This window comes from Phoenix dactylifera, unplaced genomic scaffold (assembly GCF_009389715.1).
Source record: "Phoenix dactylifera cultivar Barhee BC4 unplaced genomic scaffold, palm_55x_up_171113_PBpolish2nd_filt_p 001230F, whole genome shotgun sequence".
NCBI classification, from domain to species: domain Eukaryota; kingdom Viridiplantae; phylum Streptophyta; class Magnoliopsida; order Arecales; family Arecaceae; genus Phoenix; species Phoenix dactylifera.
The window spans coordinates 22,437-39,619 of record NW_024068565.1 but is presented as its reverse complement, the minus strand read 5'-3'; positions in this window follow the sequence as shown (position 1 = coordinate 39,619).

Genomic DNA, 17,183 nt, shown 5'->3' with positions numbered 1-17,183 from the left:
CGTTTGTTCGCAGTTGATTCTCTCGTGCTCTTTCGGTGGGCTCATGAATCCCACTCAGCAGTGTGATTCCTAGAAGGAAATTCAGATCGAGCATTTCAAAAGCTTGTTGCAGCAAGGCTTCACTGTCAAATTTGTATACAAAATATAACTTGACATGTACAATTACAATGTAGAAATAATCAAAGTAGATGGAGTGGTGTGTTGGACGGCTTGTTTGCTGGTTATTAGCACAGACATCTTTTGTCTCAATCCTACAGCTTTATGTCTCTAATTTATGTATAAGTTCTTAATAACATGACGTTTGGCTCTGAGATGGACAGCATCAAGGCTCTTGAAAACACTGAACCATGAATGTCGATGCACTCTGCTGAAACCAACAGATCAATTAGCACATGTTGTTCAATGTTACGTGCTAACAAAAATTGATACATGGAACCACCGAGACCTAATTTGGACTTGCACGGATAGTCCACATCTGGCAGCAAGGCAACCCAGGTCAGAATGCAGGTTAGATCTTCGACAGCTAGATCAACACATCAAGCTAGTCATGTGGAAAATTATAATCTTGTACAACAAATTCACGTCAATTTAGTTGTAACTACAACATCCAGATAGATATCGTTAGAGTAAATATTGGACACTTCGACCTCAAGCTAGACCTTCCTTCTTGACCTTGGACATTAACCAAGGCCAACAACTTCGAATCAAACGAGCAGCCAATCAACCGAGGTGAGCAACTTTGGTCCCGATCGAGGAGCCATCAGCCGAAGAGAACAATCAACACGTGTTGATAAGGACTGCCAGTAGGGCTGGAAGTGGGCCGGGCCGGGTCGGGCCAAACCCCTACCCAAGCCCGGCCCGAATTTTTTTTCCGGGCTTCGGGCCGGGCCGGGGCCCGAAAAATTTTAAAGGAACGAGGCCCGAGCCCGGCCCGAGCCCATTTGGGCCGGCCCAGTTGGGCCCTAACCTGGGCCGGCCCGTTTGGGCCAGCTCGTTTGGGCCAGCCCGATCCCGAGCCCGGCCAGCTCGTTTGGGCCAGCTCGTTTGCTGCAATTCACATGCTAATTTATCAGTTCCATATATTATTTATTTTTGTCTTACATGCTTTCTCCATTCGAATTATAGGTTGGCGTCATGTTTCAAAAGCTGGTATCTGATGATCATACTCTAAAAGTGACAGATATTTTGATAAAAGAAGAAGGAAAGGGATTACTTCCAAATAGAGAGAGCATTAGAGACTATTCTTATATAGCAGAAAAATGATTATTGTGCTCTGGTTCAAGAAAGTGTAGACATTGTACATCTCAGCACAAGCATAAATAATGTGTGGAGGCGTGGATACACATGCTTCGACAAATGTGTAGTAGTATTGTAGTAAGAAGCCCGTACCTTTGGATTGCATTGCTGAGGTAAAGTTAATACGCTCAAAGGACAGATCACCTGCACGGCTGCACAGAGGACAATTTCACATAGGTGTATGTGCAAATACAAGTACACGAAAACATACAAGCAAAAATGTCGACAAGCAAACAACCTATTCAACTTAAATCAAATATAAGATGGACCAAGTAGGCAATCAGACAGATCATTAACAAAATAGCATCTGATGGTTTGAAGATAACTTGCAAAAAAATTCATTCCATGCAACCAACTGCAACGATACAACTGAAACCAAACAAAAGGATTCCATCAAAAATAGGAGGATAAAAAAAATCATCAGCCTGAAGTCGTTGTTCCTTGCACAATAATATATTCATCATATCCATGTAATAGAGAAACCCCCTGAAGTCAGCTTCAGGCCTGCAGTTCAAAAACATACAACTCTCATAAAATTTTGCAACAAATAACCATGATCCACATGAAAATACTCCATCAACAAACATACTTCATACTTGATAGTTTAGGTATGAACTAGATCTGATGAGGGTATCGTCATTCAGTTCTCCCAAATTGCCCACTCCAGAAGTCTAGGGTGTCATCATCTACATTCAACGTTACAGAACTCGAGCAATTTGCAACTGTTAAACACACAAATCAATCATAAATGTTAAATTATAAGTACAATAAGCCAATAAAAATATTAGATAAATTTAAAAGATTTATATACCTTCATCATATTGTTCACGAAGCCAATCTTGGGTACACACTAAGGCTTCTACAGTAGAAGGACTCAAAGAGCTTCGATACTGATCCACAACTCTACCACCAGTGCTGAATGCTGACTCAGATGAAACAGTGGAGACTGGAATAGCTAGAACATCTCGAGCCATTCTTAATAGTATAGGATAGACTGCTGCATTGCTCTTCCACTAAGCCAAGATGTCAAACTCCTTATTCTCCAAATCAAGAAGTACATCATCATCCAAATAACTATCCAACTCGGATCTCTTAGGGCGTTTTGAAGAACTCTGACTTCTAAATTGAGCAAAATCCATACCAAATTTTTTTTTGGAAGAAACTGAACTTATATCACCTTGTCCACCAAAATTAGATGTTCGCTCACTTGAACTCATAGAGGGATGCATTCTTGTTGCATCTACATACTCATTATACAATTGAAAAAGACAAGCACGAATATCATCAATCTTTTTCTTGCACTCCTCCAACTCAAATGCCTTTTGATAACAAAATTCTACAAATATCAACTTTGATCTGGGATCCAAAATAGAAGCAATTACCAACAAATTATTGCACTGAGACCAATATTTGTTAAACTTCTTTAGCATCTCATTTGTTAATTACTTCACTGTTTCATCAGTATCGATACTTTCATCCATCAACAAAGCCCTAATTCCCCAAACTTCTTTTAGGTATAAATTGGATGTGGGATACTTACAACCAGAAAATACTTTAGTGGCATCAAGAAAGGCTTCTAAAAATTTAAGAATTATAGAAGCCTTTTTTCATTCATCATTGGTGGGGCATACACATGAATGCTCAGTTGCATATCTAATAAGAGCATCTTTATAACCAAGTGCATCATGCAACATTTCATAAGTAGAATTCCATCTTGTAGGAAACATCCAAAGTGAGTCCTTTTCTAGCAGGAAGTCTCATATGCTGTAGAATTTCATTAAATGCTTGCATTCGAGATGGGGATGCAGAGACATATCTAACAATTTCTCTTATACATTCAATAGCTTCATGAATGATTTTCATTCCATCCTGAAACCATAATATTTAATATATGTGCACAACATCTAATATGACTGTACTCCCCCACTAAACAACATTGAATAACAAAAGTGATCTCGGAGCCTTCTCATTACAGCATCATTTGTGCTGCAATTATCCAAAGTAATAGCACATATTTTATAATCCAATTCTCATTCAACAAGACATTTTTTTATAGCATCTTTCAATTGCAAAGCTGGTGTGAGGGTATGGAAGTTTCTTGAAACTAATAATCTTCTTATGCAGAGTAAAGTCAGAATCAATATAATGTGCTGTGAAAGAAATGTAACCGATTTTCTGATTTGATGTCCAAATATCAGTAGTGAAACTAACCCGAGAACTTAGGTTCTTGAATACATCATGCAATTTTTTCCTCTCTTCTTGATACAAAGCCATACAATCATGTTTTACAGTCTTACGACCCATAATTTTGAATAATGGCTGAAGAGATCTCATAAAATCCAGAAAAACAGTGTGCTCAACAATACAAAATGGAAGCTCAGCACATATGATAAATTTTGCAAGAATTTTTTCTACTCTCTTCTTGATTGAATTTGAAATACTCTATCGGATCTTTTGAATTTGGGTAGTAAGAAGCAACTGATTAGTCGAATTCTTTTGATACTTCTTGCAAACATTTTCAAGATGGCGTTTTAGATGACTCGTTCCTCCTTTAGTGCTCCAACTTAAAACTTTTTTACAATATTTGCACTTAGCTATTGACCCTTCAGAATTTTTTTCCTCGATAAAGTGATTCCATACCCAAGATCTTTTTCTAGAAGAATTGTCACAAATATTTTCAGCAGTATCTCATTTCTATCATCCTCATTCCTTAAATCTTCCACAGTCTCATTTTCACCCACTTTAGAATGAGACATTAGTAAAAATAATCTGCCCAAATAACAAAATAAATATCACAAATTTAACCTATAGCATCAGATATGTACGAAAATTTAAAACTCTTGTTATTGACAAAGTTGGAGATCAACTATTGTAATCTAGCCACAATTGCAACTATTGTAACAATTCTCCTCAGCAGGCATCATAATTAAAAGCATGAAAACTTCCAATTGCTATAACATAACAAAGATGATCAACTTGCCAGTTCAACTAAAAATTTACTAACTCATTTGAAAATTGAACCCATAAATAAATAACAAATAAATAATAACAAATCACTATAGTCTATAACCACTTATGCTGTTATGCAACAATCTATAGCCATGTCTGTAGGGGACCATAAACAAATTGATAAATATCTGAGAGTGGACAATTTACCTATTGCTATAGAATCAATCTGTGCTCCAGTTGCATTAGAGTCACCTAATATTTACATAATTGAATGTAATCATAGGACACAATATATCTTCATGTCAAGATCGAATAATCAATTCACAAGATTTTATCAAATGACCCCTGAGAATAGGATGTTAGGAAATATATAAAGAACTAGACGGAAATGTATAAACTACTATAGAACATGAAAACTTTTGGCAACTTGTTAAACTACCTGATAAGCTTAAAAACCAAAGGACGATTTTTTCTCAAAAAAAAAAAATGAAAGATAATTATTAGTTGCACGAGGAAAATTCTAACCAAGCATTAGTTCTTGAAGCGTTAAAACCTTGACAATAGATTAAACTTTTCATTTCAGTTTCTTTTTTTGATGTAAAGGGGAGGCATTTTCATTTCAGTTTTATTAACGCATCAACAAACAGAGGTTACAGAGCCGGGTAAGAGGGAGAGAGAGAGAAGAGAGAAAGATAGAGAGAGAGTGGGGTGGGGGGAAAGGGGGTGTATGAGTATGAGGCGTTGGCGGGAGAGAAGACCGCACGCGGCACGCCGGAGCAGGAGGTGGGAGGTTGCCGGTTGGGCATCGGTGACGGTGAGGGGCGAGAAATCCGCTAATCATCCTAGGAAAACATCAACCTAACCTGAGAAGTAGAACCCTAACCTGAGAGCCGACGACGACGAGCCGACGACGACGAGCGGAGAAACCCTAGCACTCGACGAGCCGCCGCCGACGAGCCTCCCCCGCTCTCGTCTCGCCTTTGCACTCAACGACCCGACGACGACGAGCCAACGACGCCTCCACCGGACCCTAGACGATGACGGCGACGAGATATATCGCCTCCGACGACGACGACGACGGTCGACGAGCAACCCGTAAAAATCCCCAAATCGCGATTCGGCAAGATCCAAGACGGCAACCCATAAAAAATCCCCAAATCCCGTAATGCCTAAACCGGTTACCCTTACCCAGTTACCCAAGGGCCAAGCTTAAGTTTTTATTCTTTAACTTACCCCAAATGCAATTCGGGCCTTGATTTTGGGCTTGGTTCGGGCTGGCATTGGGCTCGGGCTTGGTCCGGGCCCGGGCCGGGCCAATGGAAAACCCGAGCCCGGCCCGAAATAAAATTGGGCTTAAGTTTGCAGCCCGAGCCCGGTCCGACATTCATTGGGTCTAGCCCATAGCCCGGCCCGCAGGCGGCCCGACCCGATGGGCTTCGGGCCGGCCCGAGCCCACTTCTAGCCCTAACTGCCGTCCTAACGACTGATAGCCCTAGCGGCTCGCAGTCGTGGCAGCATTGCGGCCTGTGCCCCACCGGCACTGCCCGCTGCCCATGCAAACTGGCACCTACACCTTGATCGTACTACCGACCGTTACCTAGCTGTCATTGCATGCCACATCAGGCCAGGTAACAACAAAATGGACTCCCCTATATAAAGAGACAACCTGGGAGACCTCAGGTACACATGCAATGTTACTCACATAAACCATACTCTACTAAAATTTTCTTACTTCTACATTGTTGCTTCGTTATTCTGACTTAGCATCGGAGGATCCTTCACTGGAAACTCTTCGGCAAGCAGACTTTTTGCAGGCCACCTCTAAGGAGATCTAGTCTCTGCACTGCAGCTAGCCTGTTCAACTCGTCTTCAGACAACCTTGAGGTCGTTCAAGCTGTACTCCAACCTCAACCCAAATTCAATGGCAATAGATTGGCGTTAGAGAAAGGGCCTTAGTCCTCAAGCAACATCGACATCCATCAGAGGGAGAGACAACCAGCACGAGTTACAAGGGACCGCGGTACATCGCATGCTTCGCAATGCCGCACTTCGACCTCGTGAGGGTCATTGCAAAGCCCAAAACCCGCTTCGCCGAAACAACTCGCTGTGCCTATGGATAATGAGCAGTTCAACCTGCTCACTCAACAGGTGCAGACGCCAACTACGGCGTTTTATTGCCTGCAGCAGATGGGGCACAATCGAAGCCGGTCTAACCAGAATTCGGCTAGCCCAGCCACCACTCTCAATCGCCCGCGCATGACATGCATCTGGTGCGCCACTGCTCTTGAGGCTGGGACTCGGAGCGGTCGCCCCAAAGTCAGCACACCTAGCAGAGCAAGTCCTGGTTGGGAGGAAAAATAGCATGCTCCAAGCCCCCTTTTTGGTGAGGATTCCACTCCGACCCTATCACCTCCTCGCTGCATTGAGCCCCCCGCATCCGCAGAATGCCAACCTTTTAAAGAATCAAAAAAATGGGCCGACAGATTCAGACCCTCAGGGGACAAGCTCCAAGGGCAAACAAACAACCTCAACTTCTCCTTGGAGCCCTCTTCACCAGGCAGATCATGGAGGAACCGACTCCACCCTGGTTCAAGTTCCCTAGGTAGAGCCGTACAACGGTACCTCAGATTTCTTGGACCACCCTTGAGAGCTTCAACTCTCATGATACTGCATGGAGCCACCAACGCTATGCTTTGCAAGGCCATTCCCCACGACCGTTCGCAAAGCAGCTTGGTTTTGGTTCTCCAAGTTTCGACCCAATTCTGTTCACTTCTTTGAGCAGCTCAACTCGCACCTTTGCTACCCACTTTGTCTCCAGCCGAAGACAACGCCATGGCTTGGATGTGATGCTTAATATTAAGCAAAGAGAGAAAGAGCCCCTTAGGGGCTTATGTTAGCCGTTTCAATGCGGCGACGCTAGAGGTCCGCAACCTAGATCAATCGATCGCCGATGGTCAGCAATGAAGAACGGCATGTGGCCATCGTGCTTCCTATTCTCCTTGAAAAGGCACTTCCCAGCGGACTTACCCAAAATGCTGACATAGGCGGACAAGTGCGCTAATGCGGAGGAGGCCTCCTGGTCTTCCCACCGCGAATCTGTTGGCGGAGACCCCCTGCCCCGCCCCCTCAAGTAGCCAAAAGGGGTCGCAAGGACCGGAGGGAGCTGAGGAGCACTTTCAACTTAACACGAGAGCTCGCAACGACCCGAGAATCCTCCTAGGTTTAAGAGGCACACCCCTCTCACTGCCCAGGATCCAGATCCTCATAGAGATTGAGAGCCGAGGCTACCTGCGCCCTGTACCTCAAATAAAGCGCCCAACGACCAAGAGAGGCTAGAAGAAGTGCTACTATTTCCATCGAGACCGCGGCCACGACACCAGGAGTGCATTTTAGCTCAAGGATAAAATTGAAGCTGTTGCCCAGATAGACAACCCAAGAGGGGGGGTGAATTGGGTTTTAAATAACTTTTACAATTATTTGATTTATGAAATACTAATTAACACTTTTTTGCAAGTTGATTAATTAAATGCTATATGCTGTGAATGATATGAAAGTAAGGGAGAGACACAAGCAATCACAAACACAATGATTTTATAGTGGTTCAGAGCTAACCCTTGCTCCTACTACGTCCAATCCCCAAGCCTCACTTGGGAATTCACTATAACCCCTTGGATTACAGCCGGTTGTTTTACAAGCTCACAACCCAACTTGTTGTTTTACGAGGTCACAACGAACTCGGTCGGTTTTCCCAGGCTCACCGACTAGAACCACCCCGATTGTTTTTCCGGGATCACAATCCAAACCCTTACAGCCGTTGGTTTCAACCTAGGCCTCACCAACAACCTATACACCCTTGATTCAATCCCCTGATTGAATCAGTAAAGACCAGATGGAAAGAACAAAAACAAACAGAAAATAGAGCTTCTAAAAAGCAGATATACAGCGATATAAATAAGAGTAAAGTTAAGAGCCCTCAAACACGTTTGAGTTGGAGTAGAGAAGGGCTTCTTGAACTTGGGTCTCCTCTTGAATGTCTGAAAGACTTGAAGGCAGGAGGAGACTTCTTTAAAACTGGGAAGAGTCGGTTGAATGGAGTTAATGGCTCTCTTCCTTCTTTTCCGTTGAAAATCACTTTGCAGATGAAGGATTCTTGTTTTCTTTGAGTGGAATGTTACTTCTCTGCTTTGCTATAGTCCTCTGTGGCTATTTAAGCCATCCTCCATGGAAACTAGCCGTTAGACTCACTTTACTAGCCGTTCTGCACACTCTGCACATCCTGACAATGTTTCCGTTGGGGTCGGAGTCGACTCCGCGCGATCTGGAGTCGACTCGGCTGTAACAGGAGTCGACTCATGCTTTTCTGGAGTCGGCTCGCAACTGTTCCGAATTTGAATTAAAGTGAGCTTCTCGACTGGGAGTCGACTCGACTTAACCCGGAGTCGACTCGCCAAAAACTGGAGCTGACTTGGCATTTTTGGAGTCGGGCTTATCCCATGAAATCCATAGTTCTTCAACTTGGCTCACTCGAGTCGACTCGGAAATTCTGGGAGTCAACTCGGCGCTCAGAGCCCGAACTCCCAATCTTCTGTCTTTTGGCTCGTCCAGTCTTGGAGTCGACTCGAACTGTTCCGGAGTCGACTCGGCTCTCAGTTTCCGAAACACAGCCTTCTGCCTTTTTGGTGTAGCGCTGCCTTGGAGTCGACTCGAGCTATCTTGGAGTCGACTCGCGTCTCAGAGACACCAATTCTGTCTTCTGTCTTTTTGGGGTCGCGCTGTCTCGGAGTCGACTCGGGCATTGCGGGAGTCGACTCGGATCTCAGTGTCCGAAAACTGCTCTCTGATTTTTGCCTAGTATAACATTGAGAGTCGACTCTAGCTTTCTTGGAGTCGACCTGCCAACCATCGGAGTCGACTCACATTCCTCAGGAGTCGACTCGCCTCTCAGGGTCGAAAATTGCTCTCTGACTTTTGTCTGTAACTCCCTGGAGTCGACTCATACTACTCCGGAGTCGACTCGGTAAGCATCGGAGTCGACTCGCGCACTTCAGGAGTCCGATTCGCTGACAGGTTTTGAGTTAAGTCTTTCTGTTTGTCTGTCTGTTCTCAGTCGAAGTCGACTCGTAGTGTACCAGAGTCGACTCGAGCCTGTGCCAGTGCTTCTGATATGCTTGGAGTCGACTTGTAATATTCTGGAGTCGGCTCGAATCTCAGACTTTGGTTCAAATTGACTTCTTAACTTATCCAAAATACTTTGAAACCAAATCTAGAAACACTTAGACAAGATTTTCACTAAAACACTCGATTGAATTCATTAGTAAACAAAAGATATACTCAAATGCTTTGAGCTCATCAAAATCAAATAGGGTTTTAATCAATCACTCCACAATCTCCCCCTTTTTGATGATGACAAAACATTGAGTATATGTAAAAGTGAATTGCTCAATAAACAAGGAAATAAAATCTATAAATTGAATTCAAGTGTCTCGTTATTTAATTTATCCAAACATGAAAGGTGTGAAACAATAAATTTCGAAGTTAGAGCTCCCCCTTTTCATTTGGAATTGTATAAGCCTTCATGTCAATGCAATCAATTGTTTTGGCTTATACTGTTCTTTAATGATTTTGCTTTCTTAAAAATTCAGATTCTCCCCCTCAACATATGCATTCAACTTTGTTTTGATTCTCTGAATTTTTTTTTTAATGCATTGTAGTTTTTGAACTAAAAATTTTTGGTTTTTAGAGGGAAAATCTGTCAATTTGTTCTTGAGTAGGATTCAACTAATCTCTTAATATCCCTTGAATAGAATTCTGGAGATTACTCCATTAGGAGCTCCAAAAGAGAGATAATGAGCCTCGAGGTATCAAATTCCACTTAGAACAAATTATTGTTGTGTTTAATAGTTTTTCTTTTTTATTGATTTTCATTAATTTCTTTTACATATCTATTACATATTTCTCCCCCTTTTTGTCAATCGTATCAAACAAGGAAGTGAGTAGAACACACACGCAAGTAGAGATCAATTTGCACAATTTGAAGAGAATTTGCTCTACTCATTGTATTGATGTATATGTAAGTACATTTGTGAATACAATAAGTTAAAGCCAGAAAATTACATGTCAAAATAAAACAAATCAGCTAGGGTCTCCTCGAGGATGTGGCTCCTCCTCTCAATCTGTTTTGCTCCATGAGGAGACCGACCCCGTCCACAACATCCCTAGCTGGGAGATAATGGCCGAGGTGGCCCTGCTATGTGTGGTGGAGAGCTCGGTCAGGAGTCTCCTGAAGTGCATCCATCTTGGCGATCAGCACATTCGCCAAGCGCTCGGCCCCCCTGACTAGTGGTGCCCATATCATGTCGGATGTCATCGCGCATCTTCCGAGTGTTGCTCGTGACCATCGCTCATGTGGAGAACTGGGCTTGTATCAGGCTCCTGACATTGAAGATCTCCTCCCTCAGATGAGCCGTCATCTCGGTCACGGCTGATAAGGAAGGAACCACCGCAGAGGAGGGGCAGTGGCGGGACCTCTGAGGCTCCCCCAGAAGATCATCCCGAAGATCTCTAAACAATCTCCTTGGCCGCAACTCTCGGAGCCTGCTCAGGAGAAATGCGAACCTCCATGGGCTGAGTAGGTGGAGCTGAGGAGGAGGGTCCGGCTGAAGTGGTGAGAGCTGAGGTGGAGGAAAAGGTAGGATAATCTGAATCTGGGTCAGGACTGGGGAAATGTCTGGTAGTATGTTGTGGAGGTAGATGATTTCCTAACCCAAGTTCCCTCCTACCTTACGAAACCCCATCCTGTGTAGGGTTCCCTCACGCATGCGATCTGTCCATCGCAATGCGCGAGAGGGTTCCCCCTCAGGAATAGGAATCTCGGACTCCCTAAAATAAGAGTGAATAGCATTGCCATAAGGGAGGGTGAGCCTAGGTCTATCTAGTGGCTCACATAGGTATCTATATATCATCTTGGGGAAGTTAATAGGTGTGTCTTGGAGAATGTGGTACATGAGGGCTAGGTCCCTCTCAGACACAAAATCAAATCGGCCGGTCTTAGGGAACAATGACCGAGAAATGATGCTCAGGAGGAGCCCGCATCTCAACAGAAAGTGAGCTAGCGGACACCTCATCTAAGGGGGACTGGGGTGGATATCCTAAAATGGTCGTAAGGGCCTCAGTCCTATCCTCGGAGTGTGTGGGAGATACCCCTACTTGGGGAAGGTGGAGGATTTGGGCTATGAAATCCCTCGGAAATAAATAATGGGACACCGGCTACGGTTCCCTCTATCCCACCATTGCCCCTATGCACAGTACCATAAAACTCCCTAACTAGACCTGGATATGTAGGGAGATCTAAGGAACAAAAGAACTCTTAAACCCTGGGCCTCAATCTCTCTCCTATGGTGAAGCCCTCCCGGGAGAGATAGTCAAAATCGACGTATCCTCCCGGTGGAGACCGCCTTCCCGGCGCACGGCCGCGGAGGGAACCTCCCTCGCGGGGAACGAACCGGAGGTTGTGGCCTCACGGGATCGTTCCGAGCCTTGGAACGTCGCTCGGCACCGGTCGCGGGTTGGGGCCTCTTCCGGACAACCGACTTACGAGGCATTTTTGACCTAGGGAAGGGGAATGAACCTAAAGAAAGGAGGAAGATCAACGGGAAAAGCCCTAAGGGCGGCCGGAGACGATCTCAGAGTCGGCTCTAGGGTTTGTGAACAGTGGCGACGGTGAATAGAAGTGTTGAGTAAACGCTTGGATTAGGGTTAAAAACTCGGATCCCGACCGCGAGTCGGACTCTGTAAGTCTCGAGTCGACTCGACCTCGAGTCGACTCCAAAATATGCGCGAGTCGACTCTCCTTATGCGCCTATTGACCTCCGAGTCGACTCCCGACTATATGCGAGTCGACTCCCCCTATTCTGCCATCGATCTCGAGTCGACTCCCGTATATGTGCGAGTCGACTCCCCCTTATGAGCCGACTCTGAAACTTACTCGAGTCGTCTCGAACTCTGGCACGCTACCTAAAAATCATGCTATTTTCGTGCCAAATGAGGAAAATCACTAAGTTATGATCTGATTTGATGATCATAGAAAAGTAACTCTATATTTAGCACAATCTAATCATCAAAATCAATGAACTAGAAGAGAATATCACTAGGATGGATCAATCACTCCTAATCCTCTCCTAAGCCACACTAAATCTCTCTTCACTCAAGGGTTTTGTGAAGATATCAGCTAATTGATCATCAGTGCAAACAAATTGAAGTGTCACATCACCATCATTACATGATCTCTTATGAAGTGATGTCTTATCTCAATATGTTTAGTTCTTGAATGCTGAATTGGATTTTTTGGTTAGATTAATGGCACTTGTATTATCACAATATAGAAATTTATCTTGTTTAATGCCATAATCTTTCAATTGTTGTTTGATCCACATGATTTGAGCACAATAACTCCCGGCTGCAACATATTCAGCTTCAGCAGTAGATAATGCAACCGAGTTTTGTTTCTTGCTAAACCATGAGATTAAGTTTTCTCCTAGGAAATTGACATGACCCGCTGGTGCTTTTCTATCAAGTTTAGATCCAGCAAAGTCTGAATCTGTGTATCCTATTCAGTTTAGGACTAGATTCTTTAGAATACCATAGACCTATATTTTTGTTCCTATTAGGTATTTAAAGATTCTCTTGACTGCAATTAGATGAGATTCCTTAGGATTAGACTGATATCTAGCACACATGCAAACACTAAACATGATATTAGGTCTACTTGCAGTGAGATACAAGAAAGATTCCTATCATACCTCCTAAAACTTTTGATCTACAGATTTACCTGATTCATCTTGGTCTAATTTGCATGATGAGCTCATGGGTGTGCTGATTGACTTGTTTCCCTCCATATCAAACTTCTTAAGCATCTCCTTGATGTATTTGGCTTGATTGATGAAGATGCCTTCTTCAGATGTTTGATTTGAAGCCCGAAGAAATAATTCAGCTCTCCCATCATGCTCATTTCAAACTTACTCTGCATCAAGTCAGCAAATTCTTCGCAGAGGCGATTGTTAGTAGCACCGAAAATAATATCATCAACATAAATCTGCACTAATAACATATCTTTGTTTTTCTTCTTTAGAAACAATGTTGTATCTACATTTCCTCTAGAGAACTCATGTTCTAATAAGAATTTGCTAAGCCTCTCATACCATGCTCTAGGTGCTTGTTTCAAACCATAAAGTGCTTTGTTCAGTTTATACACATGATTAGGGTATTGATGATTTTCAAAACCAGGAGGTTGTTCTACATACAACTCCTCACTAATATACCCATTTAAAATGCACTTTTTATATCCATTTGAAATAATTTGAAATTCTTAGAGCATGCAAATGCTAATAATAATCTAATTGCCTCGAGTCTAGCTACAGGAGCAAAGATTTCATCAAAATCTATACCTTCTTCTTGATTATACCCCTTTGCTACTAGTCTAGCCTTATTCCTTAATACAATTCCATTTTCATCAAGTTTGTTTTTATATATCCATTTGGTACCTATGATTGAATATTCAGGAGGTCTTTCAACTAGATTCCCATACCTTGTTTCTAGTAAATTGGTTTATTCTTCTTGCATTGCATTTATCCAATTTACATCTTTTCAGCTTCTTCTAGTATTTGGGCTCAAAAATGTGAAACGAAAGCTAGATGATTGTTTAAGGTTCCTAAGAGATGCTCTAGTCCTAACAGGTGAGATGGATCATCTAGAATTAATTCCTTAGGATGCCCGTGAGCAAACCTCCAAGCCTTAGTCAGCCCATGATCCATAATAGCCTCTTGGCTTGATGATGCATTTCCAATTAATTTTTGAATTATCATCTGTAATGTCATCTCCATCTATCTTTTCTTCAAGAATTTCAGCATCATCATCAAGATTAACTCTCTTACTAGACAGAGATATCACTAGAATCATCAAAAACAATGTATGGATTCTTCTATAACTAGGGTTCTTTTATTAAAGACTCTATAGGCTTTACTAGTTGTAGAGTACCCCAAGAATATACCCTCATCAGATTTAGAGTCAAATTTTCCTAGATTATCTTTCCATTATTATGAACAAAACACCTACATCCAAAGAATGAAAATAGTTTACCTTTGGTTTTCTGTTTTTCCAAAGTTCATAAGGTGTTTTCTTTATAATGGGTCTCAATAAAACTCTATTTAATATATGACAAGAAGTATTAATGGCTTCTCCCCAAAAGTACTTAGGGAGGTTACTTTCACATAACATGTTCTAGCCATTTCCTCTAGAGTTCTATTTTTCTTCCACAACTCCATTTTGTTGTGGTGTCCTAGGTGCAGAAAAATTATGAGTTATCCCTTTTTACTACAAAACTCATCAAATAAATGATTTTCAAATTCGGTACCATGGTCACTTCTAATAGCTATGACTGAAGTATCTCTAGCATTTGTTACTTCTTATGAAATTTCTTGAAAATGAAAATGCTTGATCCTTATGAGCTAAGAACATGACCCAAGTGTATCTAGAATAATCATCTACAATAACTAGACCATATTTATTTCCACCTAGACTTGTGGTTCTAGTTGGTCCGAATAGGTCCATGTGTAGTAGTTCTAGAGGTCTAGAGGTAGAGACACAATTTATAGATTTAAAGGAGTTCCTTGATTGTTTGCCAAATTGACATGCTTCACATATTTTATTCTTTTCAAACTTTAATTTTGGCAAACCTATCACGAATCTCTTTTAACTAGTTTAGATATTGTGTCCATGCTTGCATGACCTAACTTACGGTGCCATAACCAACTAGCATCATTATCCTTAGTTTCATTAACAACTAAATGGGTTGTGTTTGGCAAGATCCTCAAGGTCTACAACATACACATTTCCACGTCTTATTCCTTTAAAAACTAAACTATTGTCATTTGGGTTTGTTATGATGCATAGTGATGGTTTAAACATAACATCATAACCTCTATCACATAATTGACTAATGCTTAATAAATTATGCTTAAGACCATCAACATATCGAACATTATCAATAAAAGTTGAAGGGGTAATTTGTACTTTACCTATACCAATGATGTGACCTTGGTTATTGTCTCCAAAAGTCACAGCACCTCCCTTCTTAGCTTCAAGGGTGAAGAATTGATCCTTGTCACCCGTCATGTGTCTTGAGCAGCCACTATCCAAGTACCAACAATTTTTGTCGACCTTGGCTGCAAGACACTCCTACACAAGCAAATCATATAATCTTAGGTACCCAAGTTTTCTTGGGTCCTTCATGGTTAGTAATGTTGGTTCCTTTTGGAACCCAAACCCTTTTAATTTTTCTTTTAGTTTTTCCTTTTATAATCACACATTTGCTTTATGTCCTAATTTCCACAACAAAAAGGTTATTTTCTTAGTTTTACTTTCTCCTGCTTTAACAAAGAAGTTACTAAGAAGTTTTTGCTTATTTTTAGGTTTATACCCTAAACCGCTCTATTGAATACAGCTCGTTGACTATTAAGTATCATATTCAATTTTTCTGAACTATATGTAAATTTTTCAACAAAGGTTTGTATTTTCAAGTTCTAGTTAATTTTTTTTTCTGTTTTAGATCATTTAGTTCTTTTGTGAGACTCTCATTTATATTGTTTATTGTTTTTGTTCTAATTTTCTTTGTTCAGCCTTTTTCTTTAGTTAAGGTATTATTCTTTTGATCAAGATTTGGTTGCTTGTTTAAGTTCTGCATTTTCTTTGATAAAATCTTTCCTTAACTAATGTATCATACTTACGGAGGTGAGTTTGGTTAGTTAGTTTTAGTTCTTTGTTTTTAAGTTTATTGTCTTATATTCATCCATTAATTCATTGAAAGCATCATATAATTCATCAAAGTAAAATCTAAATGTGTTCGGATGTTACCTCATTTTCATTGGCCATGAAAACAAATTGGCCTTTTCTTCTTGTTCCTCATCCGATGATGATGATGATGTCGGAGTCCGATAGGGTGGTGACAAGGGCTTTCTTCTTCTTGTACTTGCTCCCTTCTTCAGTAAAGGACACTCAGCTCTGATGTGCCCGGCTTCTTGCACTCATAACATCCAATCCCCTCATTTTCCCTTTCCTTACCTTTATCCTTGTGATAGGAATTTGAGGGGCCTCTCCTTTGATGAGGACTTCTTTGGTTGATGAATCTTCTGAACTTACGCACGAGAAGAGCCTCATCATCATCTCCCTCATGATCTTCTTCTTCACTGCTGCTACTGCAAGACAAGTCTTTGTTAGATTGAGATTTAAGCTATTACCTTTTTCTTATGGAGGACTCTTCTTCGCTGTGTTGCTTCATTGTTAGCTCGTGCGTCATTAGGGATCCAAGAAGCTCCTCAAGTGGAAGCTTGTTCAAGTCCTTGCTTCTTGGATTGCCGTCACCTTGGCTTCCCATGACCTTGGTAGACAGCGAAGAATCTTCCTGACAAGATCACTGTTAGTATAGTTTTTGCCAAGGCTTTTTAGGCCATTGACAATGTCAGTAAATCTAGTGAACATGCAAGTGATTGTTTCATTAGAATCCATCTTAAATAGTTCATACTTATGAACTAATATATTTATTTTGGATTCTTTGACTTGATTCGTGCCCTCATGGGTCACTTCAAGTCTATCCCAAATCTCTTTTGCAGAATTGCAAGTAGAGACTCTATTGAATTCATTCCTATCTAATGCACAGTAAAGCACATTCATTGCTTTGGCATTGAGTTGTGCCTTTCCTGTCATGTCATCCCAATCCTTTTCAGTTTGGGTACAGTGACACCCTCTACATAGATGGATGGGATGTATGGTCCATTTACTATAATGGTCCACATCTCATAGTCTTGGGCTTGGATAAATATTCTCATCCTAGCCTTCCAATATGAGTAGTCGGATCCATTAAAGAATGGGGGTCTTTGGGTGGACTG